Below are 5,561 nucleotides of genomic sequence, written 5' to 3'. Positions count from 1 at the left end.
AGGGCCACGGGCTAGGGATTAATCCCATCTCCCTCCAAATGGTTGGGTGAGTCTGACGTGCTGGGTGGCAGAGGTGTTCTGTGCTGTAGAGCTCTGATCAGGGGCATTTCCCAACCTCTTTCCTGCTGGTGATTTCTACAATGAAGCTCTTTTCTTCCAGTTCATTGCTGCTTGAGCCTGTCTCCTTTCCATTGTCTTATGGTTTGGCTCTAGGTCTCGGTTGCCTCTTCCTTTCCATACTTTTCCTTTGTCCATAGCTCAGTGATTCTCAGCTAGGGCACCACTGCACCCTGAGATAACTTGAGAGTCTTTCAAGCGTGCCACGCACTGCCCACACTGTGAGGTGTGCAAACAGAATTTGCAAGATAAACCCAGAGATTTCAAACAGGAATCCAGAGTGATAACACTTTTTTGACCTGCTGTGCTCTTTCTGAGTTGTTCGCAACAGAAAAAAATGCTCTATTTTTTTTTTAAACGAGCAAAAACTAAAAGCTGGCATTTTTCAAAAGTGGCCGTGAGTCTAATAAGAGGTGCCTTGAATCTAGAAAGGTTGAGAACTACTGGTGTAGTTAATCTGTAACTTTCCTTGCATATCCTTTCACTGCTTTTCAAACAGCAGCTCTTCCCTTTTTTTAGACCATGTCCATAAATCTTTCTGCTTTCCTGGGTCCTTGTCTGTGTTCCTCGCTACTTGACTTTTTAGCAGCAGTAGTAGGTGATGTGTATTCATCAGAGAAAGCTTGCCTGTGCATGCGTGTGTTGCCCAACACAGAAATGGAGCTTTGTCTCCTTTCCCCCAGCTCAAGTATAGATGGTGAGTATCATAAAATCATAGAGAAGTCCAGAGCTCATCTAGTCCAGCGCCCTGCCAGAGGCAGGATCAGCCCTATAAACCACCCGATACAATCTGTAATCTAACCTCTACATAAGACAACACATAAGACAACCATCAACAAAGTCATTTTTCTTCTCCCCTCTGCTGAAGGTACCTCCTGCTGCCTGTCAGGCCCCAGCGGTTCCTGGGACTTGGAGCGGTTTATTTGCCATTCCCTACCCGCCCTTTAACAGTGGAATGGGTGAGCTCCAGGCAGCTTTGTTTCCAACAGCTGCAGTGGACGCACAGCTCAAAGCCTGCTGGGCCAAAGCGGTGCCAATGCAGATGGACAGGAGGCAGGAATTCTTTGGAGACTAAGGAAAGAGAGAGTGGAGGGAACCGAGAATAGGAGGTACCTAGAGGAAAAAAAAGGGCACTTGTATGTAATCTCCAGCCCATGCTAGAGAAGCAGGGATCCAGTTACCGCAGGGACTGGCTCACTGTCCTGAGCAGGGTGATCTGTTCTTACTTTTGAATTTCATGTATTTAAAGTGTTACTGGAGGAGGATGCTAACCGCTCTGGTTCGTGATCCCCTCGCTGTATCTGTCATGCAGCCCTCTGTACATCTGTTAGAACTTATTTCAACACTGGGACCTATTCCAGTGCTTCTCAACCTTTTTTAGACTTGAAGCACCTCTCATGAGATTTGAGGCACCCCTTGGAAAATGTCAGCTCTTAGTTTTCACTCACTTTTTGGCTAAGGAAGAATAATAGAGCGATTCTTCTGTTGCAAATAACTCAGAAAGACCACAACGGGGCAGACTGTTTTTAACACTATGAATTCCTAGTTGGGTTTATCTTGTGAATGATGTTTATACACCGAGGAGTGGTAACGTTGTGAGGCATCCCACAGCACTCTTGAAAGGATCTGGAGGCACCCCAGGGAAAAATGGCACCCGGATTGAGAGTCACTGACCTATTCCAACTCAGTACAGCCCTCTCCCCAGACCTTTATCAGCGAATATAGGCAGCCTCCTGACGTAGCCTGTTTTCCCACATTAGCTGACTTCTCTCACACCTCTTCACCCTGGCATTCTTTAAGCTGATTTAAAAGCTGTGCTTCCTTAGCTATGAAATCAGCTATAATTCTAGTTTATGGCTTTAATTTTCTGCCACAGGGTTCTTGTGTCCTATGTGAATCCATCTCACCTAAGATCCAGCCTCCCCAAAATCAAGGCTTGGCTGGCTGCATAAAAATTGGAATTTTTCTCCTGTGGTTTCACTGGCTGCTCCGTCTCCCCTTCAACAGGGTGAAACAGCCAAGGAAAGGCTAAGAGCTGTCTTCCTGCCACATAACTCTGCAGGGGACAAGAAGAATAACAGTCCATCATGGGCAAGCAAGAAGCAGTAGAGAGAGGCAGAGGGAAAGCAGTTGTGTGTTGGGAGGGGGGGTTGTAGGTCTCTGGGCTCCAGTCGCCTGCTTTGCCCAGGGGACTGGTTTTCTGTCTTGTTACTTAGCAAGGTTGGGTTTTTTTTTGGCTGAGTTACAAACTCAGGGAAAGGCCTGAAATTCATGGATTGAATACAATCATAAAATGATAGAAACATAGGGTTTAAAGGGACCTCCAGAGGTTATCTAGTCCAACCCTCTGCTCAAGACAGGATTATCCCTATCCAAACTACCCCAGACAAGTATCCTTCCAGACTAGTCCAAACAAAATTGTATGTACAACCCTCTTGCCCAGGTATCAGGTACAGTGCCCAAAAACATCAAGGACACTTTAGCTGACCTCAGGTAAAGCAGGGAGATGGGGGTACTGTGCAGTCCTTTGTTAAGTATACTTGAGAGATCCACAGAAGAGAAGCATGCTCCCTGCTCCAGAGGAAGGTTATACCCCGCCTCCCCCCCATAGTCCTTGCTGATCAGACCATGGGGCAAAATCCTTCCTAATCCTAAATATGGTGATTGGTCTGGTTCTGAGCAGAGGAGCAAGACCCTTTAGTCAGGAACCTCTGGGTTTAAGTCCCATCAGGACCCCAGACGTTTGCAGCTGCTGGAGGGAAAAATCTTCCTTCCCATCCCCCATATGGCAACTAGCAAAGTTCAGAAGTGTGGGAAAACCAAGCACCCTCCATTGAATCACAAGCACAACTACACCCATCCATCACACGCTCTAACTACAGAGCCAGAACCCCTCTTTCTGTCATCCTATCCCTCCTATAAACTTGTCCCAGCTTTTCAATCCTGATTTATACATGAGCCGGTTGTGGAGCTCCGCTTCATTCTTCACATTCCACTCTGGATTCCAGAGCTCTTCACAGGATCCTCAAATGAGACGTATATGTGGATCTCCTGGGCTTCCAGCCGTCGTTCTTCAATGCACGCTGCAAGCATTGCTACCCCTAGGACATCCCTGACCAATGCTTATCCAATCTCTTCTTGAAAGCCTCCGATGAAGGAGGCTCTGCAGCTTCCCCAGACACTCTATTCCACGGCCTCACTGTTCTAACAGATTTTGCCTGGGCTGAAGAGGGACTTCATCAGTTTGCATCTTGTCATATTGAATGTTAAAGTATTGAGCTGCATGCTTTTAACCTTGGTAAAAGCCCCTCTGCATCATATTTCTGAGACTAGTTTGCTGCTCTTGTTCTTCTCACTTGTCTGCAGCTTGTGTTTAGCCTCTGTTCGGGCCTGTCTCCAGTGAGGCTTGAATCAGATTGGTGCCTTTCTAGAAATAAAAAAAAAAAGGAAAACATGAATTCAGACTTCAATGTTGATAGATTTGCTGATCTCATTTATGCTGAGCCTTAACTCTAAATACCAGGCCCAGGCTCACATTGTCCTAGGGTGGTGGAATTTTCTCCCTGGTGAGATGCATTTTGCTGACTCATAGTGCTCACTCAAAGCAGATTTACGTTTAAAAAATAATCCTGTTACCCCACAGGCTACAAGGTCAGATCCAGTTGATAGGACACTCACTCTCTGTTGGGATGAGCCACTAACTACGTTACTGTACTGTAACCAAGAGAGGTGACCAATGAACCAGGTACCTCCATGGTCACTTATCTAGAGCTGGGTCTGCTAGCCAGCGGTATAGCCATAGCAGCACAGACCAAAGGTGGTGTCTGTGCCTCAGTTTCCCAATCTGTACAATGGGGCCATTGCTTCCCTACTTTACAGGGCTGTGATGAGAATAAGTTTGCAATATACCTGGCATACATAAAGCATTTTACATCTGCAAGGCATCAAAGAATGTTATGAATGACAGAAAACAACACATTGCTTACAGCTTTTTCTATTACGGGGTATATAACAAAACTGATCTAATCGATAAGTGAAAGGGGTTGCTTTACACCAGAGATTGTCATCATTATTTGGCTGATGTGAATGTTCATCGCTATCCTCTACTGGAGAGAATCAGAACTGTTCAGATGCGTGTCAGACCACACAGACGGCTAATGAACATTTTCCTCAGACTTTATGTTTGTAGGGCAGGAGGGTGGGAATTCTCTCTCGCTGCCGGGGCAGTGAAATCCTAAATGGCTAAATGGCGTGCAGCAAGTGCAACATACACAGGCCAGTATTGCTAACACTTGTGGGTTTCCTAAAATCTCAAGTGATTAGTTTGGAATTTAATTTTTTTGTAACAATCTAGCTGATATAGTGCAGAGAAGAGCTTGAAACATCCTAAACATGATCAAGAAGCTAAAAAATCAGAAGGTAAATAAATAAACAGAGCATAATATTTATTATTTGTTTTTAACTTTTTTTTTATGCAAGCAAATATAGAAGCAAAACTCCAACAGTCGAGTAACAGACTTGAATTGCACAAGATTAGAGGTATTATATATTTACAAAATTAATAATATAAAACAATTCTTATACCTTACCTGTATTATAAATAAAATGTTTATATATGTAAATATAACACTCATTAATGTTCAATCTGGAGATGGACACTGGCTTAATGGCTGGTGAATATATATACATGTATGGATGTACGTGTGTATACACACACATATATGTGTATATATATGGATATGTACACATGTGTGTGTATACATATATACGTATATAGATATGTATACACACATGCATATATATATATCCATATTACATATATATATATATGCAAATATACACAGATATGTGTGTACACACACACACATATTTGTGTGCATGTAGATAGATTGACTGTTAACTAGACATACGTATAACCTATACAAATTAACCTTCATCACTTTATTATCTAGTAAGAAATAAAGCATACCTAGATTATGTTTGGTCTACGTCATAGACCTGCCGTACTATTTTGGTCCTTGCGTATTTATACATTCTTGCCCTAAAATTAACTTTATTTACCAGGGCCCCTGCTCTCCGCTCATAATTTACCCAGTCCAATCTCTGTCATTTGAATCTCCAAACAATCCTTATTTGCATATTTATAATTTTTAATCTCATGAGGTTTTTGTGGCGTGGACAACTTGATATTTACACTGCCTTGCAGAGGATGCCCAATTTTCCTATCCGGCATTAGGACCCGCTTTCTCCGGACAGGAGGTGGCCCTCTCATGGCAGACGCGCGGGGCGGCTTCTTCTCCAGCCTCCCCTATTGCCCCAGCCGTGCCGCCACGAGGAAGCTCGCGAGACGCCTTTTCGAGACGCTGCCCCTTTAAGAGCCCGGCAAGCCCTGCAGCAGCACTCCATTCTTCTCCTCCTCTCCGGCCCCACCCCCCTGCCCGACG

Source organism: Alligator sinensis, unplaced genomic scaffold, assembly GCF_000455745.1.
Source record: "Alligator sinensis unplaced genomic scaffold, ASM45574v1 scaffold741_1, whole genome shotgun sequence".
Classification (NCBI taxonomy): domain Eukaryota; kingdom Metazoa; phylum Chordata; order Crocodylia; family Alligatoridae; genus Alligator; species Alligator sinensis.
This window is presented reverse-complemented; position numbering follows the sequence as displayed.